At 50.2% G+C, this 16,932-nt stretch overlaps 1 long non-coding RNA gene across 1 annotated transcript; it reads right to left on the minus strand.

The window, feature by feature from the left end:
• Nucleotides 1-1,530: 1,530 nt before the first annotated feature.
• On the minus strand, nt 1,531-15,452 carry LOC140617924 (uncharacterized). The gene is made up of 4 exons (XR_012018072.1): nt 15,326-15,452; nt 14,903-14,978; nt 10,567-10,895; nt 1,531-5,045 (listed from the first exon to the last, which is right to left on the minus strand). It is a non-coding gene; the product is annotated as an uncharacterized lncRNA (long non-coding RNA).
• Nucleotides 15,453-16,932: the final 1,480 nt, after the last annotated feature.

A 16,932-nucleotide genomic window follows, 5' to 3' on the forward strand; every position in this document is an offset into this window, starting at 1 on the left:
CATCCAGCCTGGAACCCCACAGAACTCAGAGAAGCTGGCTGTGTGCCCCATAAATACCCCTCACTCCTCTGCTGTGGGGACGGCCCCCACTGGCCTTTCCAAGGTGTTCTAGAAAGAACAGTGTTTGAAGGGGCTCGAACTCAGGACCCCAGGAGCAAGAGTTGCACACTCTACCAGCCGAGCCGGCCAGGCACCCCAAGATTGAGCGGGGTTATGAGGCCAGGGTCTGCCTCCGGCACCTCATCCTAATCTGGATTGGACACGGCAAGTTACCCCCACAGCCCATGCAGCCAGGACTCCCAGCACAATCACTGCAAAACCGCTTTCTCTTAAAAATACAAAATGTTAGCTGCAGCTGCAGTTAATTTGCTTCTGATGAGTCTAACCTTTCCTTCTCTGAGGAAGTTGTTTAGCAGGAGGGGAAAATGCGGTCACAATATTGTTTTATGACTGTTTATCTTTAGAGTCCAAGTGATACTGATTGCAAATATTTATGCGCATTTTTAAAAAATCTCGGTTAATGTTTGGAATGCATTTTTTTTTAAAAGAGTGAAATCAGATTTCAGGTGGATTTAGCAATCTGGGACGATTTCAAAGTCATAACCAAGCTTCCTCTACTGGCCCCCTGGCCCATTAATTGCCTAAATTAGGCAAACATGATCAAAATACAGAATATTACCGTGCTGTTTGGCTTTGGAAGGCTTGTCTTGGTTTTAAATGTACATTATTAATGACTAGTCTAGAAATCTAAGTCTTGGCTTATATTACATTAAGGAAAAGACCTCCGAATGAGAAAACTTTGTAATTCTCTTAGAAATGCTGCTTTCCTGTTAGAGAAATGATTAGCTAAGTGTCCGAGGCAAAGCTCTAGATGTAATTTCTCTACCTACCAAGTAGCCACCACGGGGGGTCGGGCCTGAACCAGCTACCCTGTGTCTTCTAATTGCTTCCTTCTCTCCAAAGGTAACTGCTTGTGGATCTGCTGTACAGTTAAGTTCCTTGGCCTCTGAAGAAGACATTGGGAAGGGCAAGGGGATCTCTTTGGCTTTAAGGTCAGAAAGATCTGGGATCAAATCCCAATTTTGCCAGTTGTGCTGAGGCCATGAGTAAAGTGATTTAACTTCTCAAACTCTGTATCCTCCTTTGTAAAATAGGAGGATGTGAAACTTAGTACTCTGTTGGTTGCCGAGTGGCTTAATGAAAGGAAAGGATATTTATTGACTCAAGGAAATGGGAAACTCAGGGACAGCTTCAGGCTAGGCTGCATCCAGGGGTATCCGTGATGTCATCAGGCAGGCAATGCTCTCCATTCCCCTCATTTTACATCTCTGACCATTTGTTTCTCACTGGGCACTGGCCTCTGTTTGAGAGGAGAGACTTATCTCCCACCCTCTTAGTTTCTGTGACGGGAGCCCTTGAATTGAACTGACAAAGGACAGATTCGCAGGAGGTAAAGTGCACCAATTTTATTTTATCTTAATATTTTTACACTGCATGGAGGGCTTCGTAGAAAGACGAGAAAACCCCTAAAAAAGCAGTTATGTCTGAGAGGTTGTATCTCATGTTAACGAAGAACATTCAATTGTGGAGATGAGTCAAGACAAAGGGAAAGGGAGGTTGGTGTCGGGGCAGGAAATGGTGGGAAAGTGACAAAGAAACACACAGGGGGAAACTGATGAAAGACAGGGTTGCTCTGGTAGGCTTGTTTGTAAGGATTAATCTCTGTGCCGATTCCTTGTCTCCAGTGATAAGGATGCTCTCCTCTTGCTGGTACAGGGACGGAATCTTCTTCATGAACACTTATGGCTGCTCCCAGGTGGAAAGGAGGTGGTCAAAGGGCCCTTCTTACTTCTCTTCTTTTCCAGTTGCCATCAGCTCAAAGTAATCAGTGCGCCAACGTGACCTATTTTGGGGTGGCAGGCTCTGATCCGTTCCACCTCCCGCCTTCCCCACCGTCGGCAGACTTGTCCTGCACACGTGGGACATGTTGCTAAGGGGGTCCTCATTTTACCTCCCTCCAGCACCATGATGCTCAAGGCAAAGACACTTTCTCTTTTTCCTTCAGCTCCAAAGGGAAGCATGGAGGAAATGAGGAAACCACTTTGACTGGCCGGCTCGCACGATAGGCCCTCCTTGGCCTGTGTCTAAGTCAGGGAGGGCCACTCCTGGTCAGATGTGGGTCCTGGGACTTGGTATCAGTCAACGCTGATGGACAGCCCCACCATCCTCACATGGCTACCATAGGCTGAGGTCAGAACCGCTCTCTCAGGAAAGTGGGGGAGGGTGGGAGATGTACCCACAGGACCTGCCCTGCAGTATTGACTCAAACAACGTCGATTGAACACCTGCCGTGAGCCACGAAGCACACTGGCACAGAGGGTCCCGGGATGAGCACCACAGACAAGCTCTCCGTCCTTGTAGAGCTTTCATGGGGGGCAGGGCATGGAAGGGAGATGGGAACAGGTGTGTAAGGTCATTTCAGATGGTGATGTAGCAGCAAACAGGTCGATGCCGCAAGACTCGGGTGAGGGGTGTTGGGGGGGGAGCTGTGGCCACTGCAAGTTCAACGGTTGGGATTGAAGCCAATATCTGACCCGATATGTACCTGCTGAGGATAAGGGGAGAAAGAGCTGCAATGCTTAGAAGAAAGAGTTCCTGCAGGAAACAGAACGGCAAGTGCAGAAAACCTGGGACTCTGATGGCCTTGGGCCACCCGGGGCACAGAAAGTGGGCTCGGGGGAACCAAAAGGGGAGAAAGGACTGGCAAGGGAAGAGTGAGGCCACGGTGTAGCCTTTGGGCCACGAGAAGAGATTTGGAGTCTGCTTTCAGTGCATTGGGAAGCAGATGTTGGTGGCTTTTCAACAAGTGTGTGTGCATGTGTGTGTGTGTGTGTGTATGTGCAGGTGTGATGTGATCTTACTCATCAGTTGAGCGGCTCATGGAGCTTGGCCTGTGGGACTGTGTGGCAGAGAGATTTCTCCAATAGGTATTATCCCTTCTTGTTAGGAAGCAAGCACTGAGGTTCGACCTGGCACACACGGCCACCAGCAATCCAGACCACATTTCCCAAGCCCCAATTCTGAGTTCTGGCCAATGGGATGTAGGTGGGAGCATGGCATGGCCTCCGAGAACTGTCCTTAAATAGGGCGATCATGCCCTTTACCTCTCCTTCTCTCTTCCTGTTGGCAATGACTGGAGTTCAGGCAACACTTTGGGGCCAAGAAGTGTTAACTCACGAGCAGAGGACGGCTGGCCAATTAGAAGAGACCTGGGCTCCTGGTGACCACCACGAAGCCACCCTATTTGTCCCAGATTGCTTTCCTCTGGAAAGGCAAAAATGGCCTTGTAGGCCGTACAGGCTTCTATTATTCGGAGATTTCTATTATTTGCGGTCACACCTGATTGCACCTAATCGAGGGGACGAGCATGGAAGCAGAAAGACCAGTTTGGAGGTGAGTGTTACTGCAGGCAAGAGGCGATGCGGCTGGAACTAGGCAGAGGAGCAGTGGAAATGTCTTTTTGAGTAGACCATTTGGAGGGGTTGCGGGTAGATTGGATGTGACAGCTGAGGGACAATGAGGATTCAGTGATAATCCTTTTTTTTTTTTTTTTTTTTTTTTTGCAAGAAACACTGGATGGGCTGGGTTGCCACTGATAGAGCTGAGGAGGCTTGGGGGAAGCATGGGAAAAAAAAGCAAAGGGGATACTCAAAAATAGCAATTCTTAAAATTGTGGCTCATCCCTGCCCCCCACAGATTACCTAGAAAATATTGACACATTAATTCACTCATCAGAGATCTGTTGAGCACCTCCTACGTGGCAAGCGCTATGCCACACACAGGGGGCAGGAAGGGGGACGCAGCAGACCTGGCCCTGCCCCCCAGTAGGAGTTAGCACCAGAGCATCTCCTTCCAGTGCTCGGACCCTGGGGGCGTTTCTGAAATGACTTGTGACGCTGGGCGAGTCTCTCCACCTCACCACATCACAGTCTTACTTTTCAGAATATGCATCTATAATGAGGGCATCTGCTTCCCAGGGCTGCAAAAGGCAGGTGCTTAAAATGGCAAGCAGTGGTATTACCAGCCTATTCTCCAGGTGTGAAGAAAATAGAATTTCAGAGTCTTTGCAAGGGCCTGGGACTAACAGGACAGGATATCTGAGATCTGGAAGGTTCCAGTGCAGGCTTAGGGCACCACACAGCAGACCCTAGTGTCACAGGTGTGGCCTGTCCGGGGCATGCCCTCGGGGCTGGAGGCCCAGCCAGGTCCAATGCAGCCCTATTTCTGAGGCAAGTACCTGACTGGACACATTTGATTGATTGGTCCAGAGGCAGGCACCTGACCCAAGCTGGGCCAATCAGAATCTCTTTGGTGGGATTGCAGAGGGAGCGGGAAGGCCCACCTGGAGGTTCCAGGTTTGCAATTTGTGAGCTCTCAGTAGAGAGAAAGCACTTTTTCCAGCCAAGAGACAATTAACTAACCAGGGTCGAAGCGTGCACACCTCTGGTTCTGAGGCCATGGAGTTAGTAATCTGCCTTAGCATTCCACTTCTTGTGCTGCCCAGTCCAGATTCTTCTTTCCCCATGGGGGAGGAGGCCCCATCTCCCCTGGATCGCCTGTTCCAGCCTTGGGTCCAGGGAAGCCGGAGCCACTGTGCTGGGCAGCCTGGAGCACTTGGGCAGGAAGGCTTCTTGGGGGTGGGGCTGGTCCACCCACCCTGGTCCACCACCCAGGTCAAACAGTGGGTGATCTTACTTGCGAGAAGCTGCCTTCTAGATTAATCTGCATCGGAATGGACTGCCCAGGCAGAGACGGACAGTGATTCCCCGCTTGCACACTTAGAAGAAATGCAGTGAACGAAACTGAACGGACCAGATCTGTGCCCCGGGCCCCAGCCCCTCCACCGGAGTCCACCAGTCTCCTGGATTCTGCAGCTCCTGGATGAATTGTCATCACTTCCTAAATCACAGAGTGCGGTTTCTGAAATTGTCTGCATAAACGGCAAAAATCTAACAGATGTGTGCTTGGCATCTAAGTCAATTGGGCTGTTGAGAAAGAAAAAAGGATAATTAAAAGGGGCTTATGTTTAAACCTAGAGAATCCTAGTGAGAATATTAATATAAACCACGGCTGAGTGCTGGCCATGGACAAAGCTCTTCATCATCTGATTTAATTTTCCTGGAGACCCCAGAGCCAGGGACCATGATTGTCCCCATTTTACAGGAGAGAAGCGTGAGGCCTCCAGGGGAGCGGCTTGTGGAGCCCGCCGGTAAACCAGGTCTCAAAGACTCTACATCCGGGCTCTGAAATATCTCACACTGCAGCTTCTTCATCTACAGCCTCACGTTCTCTTTAAAAGATGTCCACACCGTAGTTGATCATTTCCTTTGTAAATGTGGCAAGTGACAAGACAGGTGGTGTTTCATCCTCACACGTGAAGAAGGGAGCAATGACCTCGTGAACATGGCCTTCCAGCCAGGTAATCGCACCTTCACAGCTCTCCCCTTCTGCCCAGAGTCGGCTTCTGGCTTGTTTTGTTTTGTTTTTTAAGTTTTTTGTTTTAATTATTTATTCATGAGAGACACAGAGGAAGAGGCAGAGACATAGGCAGAGGGAGAAGCAGGCTCCCTGTGGGGACCCTGATGCAGGACTCGATCCCAGGACCCTGGGAGCACACCCTGAGCCAAAGGCAGATGCTATACCCCTGAGCCCCCCAGGTGCTTCTGGAGGGGGGTTCAGGGCCACATTGGTGCCCAGAGAAGATCGGCATCTTTCCCTACAACCGGCCTGCGCTCCAACAAAGGACAGGTTTTATTTCTAAAGAGTGACTGCAGATTGACCAAAAAGGAGAAAGACAGAAGAAAGAAGAGAGAGGAGAAGGAGAAGGAAAGCAAGAGCTGGCTGGCCTGGGATAGAAAATACTCTCTGGACACTGAAAGGTATTCTGCGTCGTTTTGAAGACCATTCTTTGAAATAAAAGAATCGACTTGTCTGCTTAATGCAGCCCTATGTTGATTTCTCTTGATGACACTCGTGGCAAATGGTCTTGTTCAAAAATTACAGCCTGTCTGAACCTGATACAGAATAGCCTTGGTGGTGGGACTGTCCACCGATAATTGGAAACAGGAGCTCTGCATACAGCTTTCTGCTGAGAATGGGGAAGCAAAGGCAAGCCTGTTCGGGGAGGACCTGTGACAAGCCAGCCAGGCTGGGTCTGCTTTCTTTTTTTTTTTTTTTTTAAGATCTTATTTATTTATTCATGAGACACACAGAGAGAGAGAGGCAGAGACCCAGGCAGAGGGAGAAGCAGGCTCCACGCAGCGAGCCCGACGCGGGACTCGATCCCGGGACTCCAAGATCACGCCCTGAGCGGAAGGTGGCGCTAAACCGCTGAGCCACCCAGGGATCCCCTGGGTCTGCTTTCCAAGCCAGGGTTTCACCCCCGTGGATGTCATCTCCTCCGTCTGTGGGGCAGGTCCGAGACGCAGCACGGCGAGGCTCTCAGGCTCCTCGACTGCCAAGTGGGGTCACAGCACTCCTGCGTCCAAGTGCAGCAGGGCAGGGGATGACACCCTGGGGCCGGCACCCCGCCTGTGGGACACGCTCCGTATTTGAGAGTCATTGCTGTTATTTTTCTGACCATGTGACCAATGTGACTCCATAACCAGAAAAAAGAGTGAAACATGGAAAAACCTTTTGGTGATGATGTGCGGTCCTTTGTTAGCATCTCTTTGGGGGATGTGTTAGGTCCAGCTTATTTAAAATATGGGGCTGTGTCCCTCCCTCCAGAGATGCCTGTGTCCTACTCCCCATGGCCTGGGAGTGTTCGCTTTACTCAGCCCAGGGAGGTCAAAGTTGCCAATGGGAACCAGGTTGTTAATCAGCTGACTTGAAAATAGAGAGATGCTCCTGGATTGCCTTGGGTGGGCCCGGTGTGCACACAGGTGTCCCGGAAGGGGAGGAGAGAGGCAGCCGAGTCACATGATTGGATTATGAAGTAATGATCAGAAAGGGGGTGGTGGTGTTGGCTTTGACGTTGGAGGAAGGCACCGCCCTCCAAGGAACGCGGAAAGCCTCTAGGAGCTGGATTCTTCTCCGGAGTCTGCGGACGGAACACAGCCCTGTCGACGCCTGGATGATAGAGAGCCCAGTGAGACATGCTTTGGACTTCTGGCTTCTGGGACTGTAACTTAATAAATCTGTGTTGTTTTAAAGCCACTCCACTTCTAGTAATTTGTCAGGGCAGCCAGAGTCGTAGGATATGGTCGTCTGGGGCACTGGGCGAGTTGATTCTTTTCCAGGTGCCGAGCACACCTACTTGCAGCTCTTGGAACGTGACGTGACAGCTAGTTGGTGCCCGTTTGGCTCCAACATTGAACCAGAAACAAAGAACGACGACAACAACAAAAACTCCCACCCTTTTGTAAAGCGGGAAACTGGTTCCTTGGAAAAGAGAATGAATTCGAACGTAAAAAGTCTGCGCTTCGTTTAGAATTGTGCAAGCACGCTATCCCAACACGCTCCCTCCATTAACATCCGTGGGAGCTGGTGCGTATACAGGAGGACGTATCGTCTCTTAGTTTACATTTCAAATTCGAGCACAGGCTGTCAAAGGTAAATCACACAGTTCCATGGGCTGGCATTCTTCGAAAGATCAATTATGCACTGACATCTCCTCGCATGGAAGCGCGGGATTATTTACAGCCACCACGCAAGGTTGAGACGTGGTGAGAATCTGGCCCTAAGCACAATGCAGAAATTCATATTCAGATGGCTGAGAAATTAAGGCAGTTCTGGGAGCTCTCTGGGTTGTTAGGGCGTCTGTCGTTGGCTTCCGATGTCGCACAGCGACCCGTGGCATGGTGGAGCGGCCCACACCTGAGAGCTTCCCTTCGAGGCTCTTCCTCTCTCCCTTCGAGGCTCTACCGTCAGCTTTCCAGAAGTTACCCACTGGCAACCTCCTTCTCTGGCTGAAGGGCTAGAGGCTTGAAGGGGCCTTCCCAACGGTCGACCCCAACATCTGTCAGGAGGGAGGCATCTCATCAACAACAGAGTCCGCGTGATGGCTTGCAAACAGTCTGTGCTGGCTTAGGACACACGAGGCATAAATTAGATCATAACGGAGTGCTTTGCTGACAGCGCGTGATGACAGGTGTTGTGAATAAGTTGGCACAGGGGCCACTGCCCTACAGAGTAATTGTCAGTCATGGCCACCGCTCCACCCCTCTCCCACCAGTGGGGACCGTGTGACTAGCCAGGAGGAAGGCCCTATTCACCTTGTCTGGGATGGGAATTGGCACCTCCCCGTCTCATGCTCAAGGGTGACATCGCAGCCCCTTGGGGTCATCGCCTGTCCCAACTGTGGTTGGGCTGGAGTGCGTCTTAGGGGTGAAGCCAGCACCCACGTGCCCATGTAGGTAGTGCTCCTCGCCTGTCCTGGCACACGTGTTGAGGGCGACATGAAAGTAGAGACATCCCAAGACTGAACAAAAACCCTGCAGCAAATAAAATATAAGTGATATTTCAAAAACAAAAGGTATCGCCATGGCCGTCCTGGGCAGTTTCAGAACTTTGTTGGACTTCCTTGTATTCGTGTCATAGTTGATCGGATAAGGATGGGGATCACGTAGAGTGGGAGCACCCGAATCCTTAGGGCTTCTTAGAATGTTTTCTGGGGCTGAGAAACCCCAACCCAGACCCTCCGTCGCCTCGGTCTTGTAGCCAGGTTGGCTCTCTCCCTGGGAGACTCTTGGTACTCTGTTCCTTCTCCCAGCCTGGCTTCAGGGCTGGCTTTTCACTTGGCTGCTTTTCTGATCTCCCACTTCAGGGCCCGCTGAAAAGCCCTTGGAGGACATCCTGGTTCAAATTAGCCTGCATCACGGCCTGCGCCAGCTCTGTCCTGCTCGTTTCCTCCAGGACACTTGTCACGATCCGAAATGATCTTGGTTGAGTCTGTGAGTTCACTGTGTCTCGCAGGAGGAATGAACACGCCTTGAGGGCAGGGAGCCCACCCGGCTAGTTCACCATGCCAGCCCCCGAAGCCCCCGGCTGCCACCTGGTGCAAAGTATAGGGTGCGTGGGGGCCTTTGAGGAGTGAAACGAATGGATATGGAAATCAAGCATGCCCATGTGCCCTCGGCATCTTCTGTCCCCATCCCCAGTGGACGCTCCGCGCTCAGAGTCTTCACAGCGCAATGACCCAGGAAGCGTTGTGACAGCTGTCACAGAGTGTTACTGTCACGGCGGGCCAGGTTTCACCCTGGGCCACACAGAAGCCCAGCAGCCCAGCCCTCGACATGTCATGTGGCAGCAGGGGGGCCAGTCCGGCTACCGGGGTGCCACCTCTGCGTGGTCGGGAGAGCAGGTCAAGACGGCTGGCGGAGGCTGTCCCTGTCACCGGCTCCCCCACCTTTCCTCCCAGCCCACAGCTGATCTGGGACAACTGGAGTGAACTGAGAGGGCCAAGCATGGGCAGTTTTCAAGCCACGGGCATTTGCACACTGCCCTGCAGCTTGACAAACAGGTCTTGTCTGCGGCGGCCTCGGGACCTGGCCGGCTCTGCCTCCACCCCAGGCAGCCGGGGAAGCAGCCTTCAGCCCCACGCTGCTGCTGCGGCCCGGGTTGCGGTGCCGGGCGATGTGCGGCAGGTGTTGCTCAAATGATTTGTCTTTTTGTTCACACCCCATGCAAGTAGCTCTTCTCACTGTCCCCATGTTACAGACTAAGAATGGAGGGTAGCCTGGGTGGCCCAGTGGTTTAGCACCTGCCTTCGGCCCAGGGCGTGATCCTGGAGACCCAGGATCCAGAGCCTGCTTCTCCCTCTGCCTCATTCTCTCTCTCTCTCTCTCTCTCTCTCTCTCTGTCATGAATAAATAAATAAAATCTTTAAAAACAAAAAATAAGAATGGAGCCTTGGAGAGATCAAGAGGCTTGAGGACAGTCACAGAGGTACAAGTGGCAGGGACGTGAGGGAAAGGTTTAAATCCAGGATTAAAAGTAAGTCAATCGGAAAAGGACAAACCTTATATGGTCTCATTCATTTGGGGAATATAAAAAATAGTGAAAGGGAATGAAGGGGAAAGGAGAGAAAATGAGTGGGAAATATCAGAAAGGGAGACAGAACATGACAGACTCCTAACTCTGGGAAACTCTGGGTGGTGGAAAGGGAGGTAGGCAGGAGGTGGGGGTGACTAGGTGATGGGCACTGAGGGGGGCACCTGATGGAATGAGCACTGGGTGTTATGCTATATGTTGGCAAACTGAACTCCAATAAAAGATAAAAATAAAAATGAAAATAAAATAAAAATAAAACTGCCTCCTGGAGGCCTGGGAAGTTCTGGAGGAGGGGGAAATAGCCCCCCTTTCAGATATCCATAGATGGTTTTGCAGAAGACACCTAGGGGGGAAAGAATTTTCTCATTTCAAGCTGGAGCTCCCTATTTTACAGCCTCAGTGTGGAAGGGGAGGGAGGAGAGATTTGGGGCTGGGGACGCCCCAGACTTGGGGCTGCTAAAGCAGAGCCTGGTTCTGTGCACCAGGTGTGCGGCTGTCAGGCAGGCACCGCACCTGAGCGCAAAGCCAAGCTGTCTTGCCTCCAAATGTCCCTCCCCAGATACGGAAGCAGGAGGGTTTGGCACAGGAGACGCTGTTATCATCGCAGACCTCCAGGTTCTGGTTCAGAATACTTCTTCGGATCTTTGTGTTGAAAGCGTGTAGATAGGAGCCGCTTTACCTCTCCCTCCCACCTAAGTGGAGTGTGGGGGCGTCTTCCGAGAGGAGAGGATGTTGCCCACAGACCTGCTTGCTGAGACCGTCCACAGGTTAAAGGCGATCGTGCATATGCAGCGCCATCCAGCAGAAACATCTTTGGAGGCACAGATGTAAAGCTGCATTTTCTGGTAAAAAGTAACAAAAGAACCCGGTGACATTAACTTGTTCTTTTATTGTGGTTAAAAAACCTTATAACATTAAATTTACGATCTTAACTATTTATATAGTTACTTAGGTGTCTAGTTCAGTAACTTTAACTATATTCATACTGTTACATAAATAATATAAAATTATATAGCTGGATGTTTTACTTTTTTCTCTTACTGCGTCCTTAAAATCCCGTGTGTATTTTTGCACTCGGCACACATCTCAGATCAGGCACTACATTTTCGATAAAAATACTTAATCTCTATATAGATTTTTACAAATCTACGGTGGAGAAAGCAGATTCACACACCTCAGGAGTTCCAAGCATACTTAGAGTCTTCCAATACATCGTCAGTTTTTAGATGGAAATTAATTGAAATTAAATAAAGTAAGAAAAGATACAGCTCCCCTGTCGCACAAACTCCATGTCAAGAGCTCAATAGTCACGTGTGGCTGGTGCCTACCGTGTTGGACAGTGCAGGTCAAGAATTTCTAGAAAGTGCTTTGTAAGCGGTAGCGTTTCTTGTCCTTTGGAATAGCACAAAGAGAGGAAGTGGGAAGTCTCTCGCCCTTGACCCCAGCAATGACCACGCTCATCCCAGCTGATGGCTCCTGTCCCATCGTCACACAGCCCAGGGCGGGCCCATCCCATTCTGGACAAGACAAATCCTTCTCAGCTGGGCTCTCCCTCTCCCCTTGGCACTTACTCCAGAGCTTTCGGCATGGGGCCGCAGACCCAAGTTAATTAGGAGATTGGACCGGGAGGGGGAGAAAAGACTCAGACTGAAAATTAAGAATCACCCTGCTTATTTTATCACTGGAAGATCATTTCAACAACTTCCTCCAGGAAATTGCAAAGGGAAGTCATTATCCAAAAAAAGAGGGGGAGACGCAGGTCCACGTGAAGCCCAGATGCAGCGCCAGCTCAGGGCAGGCTGGGGCGGGGGGTGGGCTGGGGGGGGCGGGGTGGGGGTGGGGGGCAGGGCCGGGTGTTTACTGGGTCATTTAACCAGGGTCTTATTTTCTGAAGTTTCCTTTTCCACGATTATTTGTTGACCTTAATTGTTGCCATGCCCATGAGATGCGGCCCTGAACTTCCTCCTGCAGCCCGGCACTGGGGTCAGGGCGGGCTCCCTCTAATTGCCTGTGTCCTGCCTTTCCCCCCGGGTCTCCAGGGCAGGCCCATTCCCACATATGCTTCCAGAACCATCTTAATAGACGGGCAGCAGCGCCCAGCTGACGACATATGTTTAGCTGCTTGCCGGGGTCGGCCAAGCGTGCAATATCACGTTACATGAATGGGAAGGTCAGTCCCAAACAAGCTGCTTTTTACAAGCGCTGGCTTAAGGATTTGCTGCTAAATAGGGCTTACATGTAGGGGGTGAGTGGGTAATGGGCTTCTTGTGGAGCCCTGTTCTCTGTCTGCCTTTTGCATTGATTAGAAAGTTTTTGGTCTCCCAGGACAACGCTGCTCCGTTAAAAAACGCCTTTCCATCCACTGGGGTTCCTGGACCTAGGTCAGCATCTGTGCTCCGAGCAGGGAAAATGTGGGTTCGGGTCTCCTGGTGTCTGGGCCTGGGGTGTGCTGGGGGAGCTGCGGTCCTCTGCTCGCTCACAGATGCAGTTATGCTCTATTAACCCTGCGCAGCCCCGGGGCAGATGGGCAAAGCCGAGCCAGAGAAAGCCGGAGCTTGCGGCTCCTCTCACCTGGCCCCGCTCCAGGAGGGATGATGGACGGGCACACGCCGGGCCGTCCCTCGGCCGGGGGGCCCTACAGCTCCCCTGGCCCACGAGATATGCATGCACAAACTCCACTCCTGGGCTCATCGGAGGGGACACTCAAGGCCCGCCCTGAACCTGAGCGACCAGTCAAAGGCCTGGAGACTATTCCAGACAGAAATGAAAATGGCATTCGGGGTCCCTTCTCCATAATGGTGAAGACGAGGGCATTTACTGAGCACTTTCTCCATCCTGCGCTGTCCACAGGGCGCTACTCGGAGGAACTAATTTAATCCTCCCGATGGTCAGTGAAGCCCGCCCCCTGCCTAGGCCTGGCCCACCATAGGACCGGGAATAGCGGCAGAACAGAAATCACTCACCGGAGTCACTCCTCTCTTCTTCCCTCACTCCCTGCCTCTGTGCCTTCTTTCCCTCCTTTTTTTCCTTCTTTTTTAAAAAATTTTTTATTTACTTTTATTTTTTTAAATTTTATTTATTTATTCATGAGAGACACAGGCAGAGAGAGAAGCAGGCTCCACGCAGGGAGCCCGATGCGGGATTCGATCCCGGGTCTCCAGGATCACACCCTGGGCTGAGGGTGGCGCTAAACCACTGAGCCACCGGGGCTACCCATCTTTCCTTTCTTTTTGATTATAAAAGTGGCTTTTAAAAAAAGCTAATGGCACAAAAATGAAGAAGACATAAAAGTGTCCCAAACCTATTCCTTGTTCCTCTCTTCACGCTGCTCACCATTTGGGGAGTGTCCTGTGTGCACATGCTGTTTTTAGTAATAAGTCATTCGTTCAACAAACATTTACTGAGTATTCAGTAGGCATCAGGGATTGTGCAGTGGATGTAGATAGCGCTAACTGACATTTGGGGCCAAATATTTCTCAGTGCTGGGGGGCCGTCCTGTGCATCGTAGGGTACTTAGCAGTATTCCTGCTCTCTACCCCCGAGACTCCAGTAACATCCAGCTCTCAGTTGCAATAACTGTCTGCAGACATTGTCACATGTCCCCTGGGAGCCAAGATCACCCTGCGGAGAACCACTGGGCAGGACGGCTCTTTCCCTTAGCAATGCCTCGGGGCATCCTGACGCCCCACCACATTCCTACTTCCCTCTTCTGTATCAGATTCCAGAGTACCGGGGTGTCCGAACTTCCTGAGCAAGCTTCCTGGTCATAAATAGACATTCTGGGCTGTTTCCGATTTTTACCCCATCCTCATCAACGCCAGGACGACCCTCCTTGTTCATACCTACACCGTATCCACACATTCAAGTATTGCAAGGGACGGATTCTTTCAAGCAAAATTGCTGAATCAAAGATGTCAGCATTAACATATTTGCTACAAAATGCTAACATCTACTCTGAAAAGAGGATTGTGGCAACGTGCCCCCATGCCGAGGGTCCCACTCGCTGCTGGGGATGGAAGCTGTCGGCCGGATTGTTCAGAAGAGAGGATGTTGAACACGTTAGGACAAAGAGATTACGTTGTGCTTCATTCAGAGGGGTCCTTGGGTCTTTTGTTTATTATATTTTGCTATTAACATTTGTTTTAAACTAAATAAACCTAACTACTTGAAGTAGCAATTCAAGTTTTCCAACATGGGCGTATGAAAGTTTAGTGTTCATGCTCTCAAAAAATTGGGTATTTTAGGGGCACCTGGGGGGCTCAGTGGGTGAAGCGTCTGTCTTTGGCTCAGGGCATGATCTCAGGGTCCTGGGATCAAGCCCAAAGTCAGGCTCCCTCCTCAGCGGGGAGTCTGCTTCTCCTTCTCCCTTTGCTCCTCTCCCAGCTCATGCTCTTTTGCTCTCAAATAAATAAATAAAATATTTTTTTAAAAAATTAGGCATTTAATAAACTTAATAAATAAAAGGGGGTAAATAAAATTAGGCATTTAATAAATTTAATAAATAAAAGGGGGATCTGTTTTAGTAACCCTGTTACAAGCTAGGGCTGCCTGACTGCTACAAACTCAGGAATCCTCTGCCATTCCCAAGTAGACACGAGCTCCAAGCCCCAGAGAGATGTGGACGCCCAGTATGTCACCTCCTCATCCAGAGACCTGAGCTCTCCAGGAGCCGTGGTGTCCTAAAGAGGAAGCACCCCAAGTCTACCCCCTTCACAGTCCCGCCAGGATCACCTGCTGAGAGTCTGGGGCCCCAGCCCTACTGAGGAACACCTGCCGGGGTCAGGTGCACTTTAACAGGGACCTTGACATTCCCACCCCATTTGGAGTATATTTTAAGAGGCTTACTTACTGTGCTTCTTCAGCCTCCGGGTTCCCCCTCCAGTTACAAAGCTCTGCTCAGCCTGATTTTTTCCCCCTGAATTAAACTAATTTGAGACAATACATTATTTTTCCTGCGTGAATAAAAACAGGCAAGAGAAAATCGCCTTTGTGGAACTGCAGCAGAACATCACTGCTGCCTGCTTGATAAGAATGGGAATCTCCAATCTTTAGAAATAGTTATTCCAATGATATACACTGATCGTCTATTTAAAACATTAAATGCTGTAAAAATTAAATGTAGCTAAATCCTGCATATGGCACAAAATTCCAAAGGTGCAGAAAAGTTACACTAATGTCCCCTCCATCTCTGTTCTCTGGTCACCCAGGAGCCCTCCCCAGAGGCCATCACTCTTACTATGGGGTGGGCCCATATGAAATTGTTCACATTTACCTGCGTGTTTGGCCAACAACAACAAAAAAATGGTAGTTTCTTATGATTCAATTTGTTCTAAGGATGCAAATGAGAACAAACATTCTTATTATCAAGGGAGTCCCAACCCAGTGGGAGACTGGTGGGGAGACCAACAGGTACCATATGATGTAATGTGATTGTGACACAGCTGCATACACATGGTGAGAAGAGAGGCTTCCTCCAGGGGGAGGAGGGGCAGAGACATGAAGAATTAATTCTTGGGTGGGTCATATGACACCTGCTGTTCAGGGTTCATAAAATGAGACACAGTGTGCAAGTTTCCTGCTCTGCTGTGTGGATTGAAAGTGGAATCAGAAAAGGTCAGGATGTTAGATGTCCTGACAACCTAGCTGGACACTGTGCTAAATAAGGCCCAGGATCATTCACTTCTTAAACTTACCAAGATCCTTCCTCCCCCAGGACCTTTGCACACAATGTTTCCCCCTCTGTAGAGAACCGTGCCACCCCACCCCCTCCCCCTATCTCAAGGAGTGGTAAGCTTCTTGTCACTCTCTAGGTCTCTGTTTAAATGCCTCCCTCCCAGAGCATGCACATCTTTGCCTGAATGTTGTGGTCTGTATTCAGCATTGTTTGTTCCCTCCATGCACTTTTCACAATTGTAGTTATGCTATTATATTATTTCCCTTTTTCTCCCTACCTTCCCCAATAGAATCTAAGCCCCACCCACAAGGGTAGGGATAGTGTCGTGTGCACCATGTAACCTTGGGGGCCGAGGGTATCTGGTACTGAAACACGAGTGTTGGATGAAGTCACGAGTGAGCATATTAGTCACTGTCTATTCTTCATCTCATTTTACCTTCACATCAGATCTTCAAGGAATCGATGACCTCATGATTGCGTACCCATTCTTGGCGTACCCGTTCTCGTCACCCCACACCATACCCGCACACCCACACACAACTCTTCCTTTCTGGGGAGCTGGGTCCACCCTTTTGTGCTCAGGGACAGTGATGCCTCTCCAGCCCAGCCCAGGGTGTGAATGATGATGGTTCAAAATCAGTCATGGTAGTTCCATCCCTCTTCTCAATGACTGATACAAGCATTTGCACATGATGCAGCCGTGATAAATAAGATTTCAGAGGAGGCCTCCTGGGGCAGCTCTGCCCAAGCTGCACCTTTGGAGATGTGGAGTCTGACTCAGCACATCTGGGGTGGGACACAAGATCCTGCACATCTGATGAGCCCATGAGACGCTGACGTTGCCAGCAGGTGGGCCACACCTTGTCATGAAGTCTTAAGGAGTTTCAGGGAAAAGTTTCTTCCCCTATAGAAAGATACACAGGAAGAAAAGCTGTCTTTTCTGTTGTTGTGTGTTGCTTGGAGCTGAGCTGCAGTTGTGAGTGACCACAGCTGGATAACCTGGGACAAAACCAACATGTGGGGAAGGGCAGAGGAGAACATGAAAAGCCCAGAGGAAAAAAAAAAAAAAAAAAAAAAGCCCAGAGGACTGAGTGACATAGTGAAGTCTCTTAACCAATCTTGGAGTTGCTAGTGTAAGACAATAAATGCTGGTTTTAAAAAAGATTTTATTTATTTATAGGAGGGGGAGCAGAGGGCACCTGGCT

Source organism: Canis lupus, chromosome 26 (genome assembly GCF_048164855.1).
Source record: "Canis lupus baileyi chromosome 26, mCanLup2.hap1, whole genome shotgun sequence".
Lineage (NCBI taxonomy): Eukaryota > Metazoa > Chordata > Mammalia > Carnivora > Canidae > Canis > Canis lupus.